The following is a 370-nucleotide window of genomic DNA, read 5'->3' on the forward strand; positions in this document are numbered from 1 at the left end:
CCACAGGACCCTATTCCCTACACAGTGCACTACTATTGTCCAGAGCCACAGGACCCTATTCCCTACATAGTGCACTACTATTGGCCAGAGCCACAGGACCCTATTCCTACATAGTGCACTACTATTGGCCAGAGCCACAGGACCCTATTCCTACATAGTGCACTACTATTGGCCAGAGCCACAGGACCCTATTCCCTACACAGTGCACTACTATTGGCCAGAGCCACAGGACCCTATTCCCTACACAGTGCACTACTATTGTCCAGAGCCACTGGACCCTATTCCCTACATAGTGCACTACTATTGGCCAGAGCCACAGGACCCTATTCTCTCTCTCTCCCTCTCCCAGTCTCTCACTATACTGTCTTCT

Source organism: Oncorhynchus gorbuscha, unplaced genomic scaffold, assembly GCF_021184085.1.
Source record: "Oncorhynchus gorbuscha isolate QuinsamMale2020 ecotype Even-year unplaced genomic scaffold, OgorEven_v1.0 Un_scaffold_4352, whole genome shotgun sequence".
NCBI classification, from domain to species: Eukaryota; Metazoa; Chordata; class Actinopteri; order Salmoniformes; family Salmonidae; genus Oncorhynchus; species Oncorhynchus gorbuscha.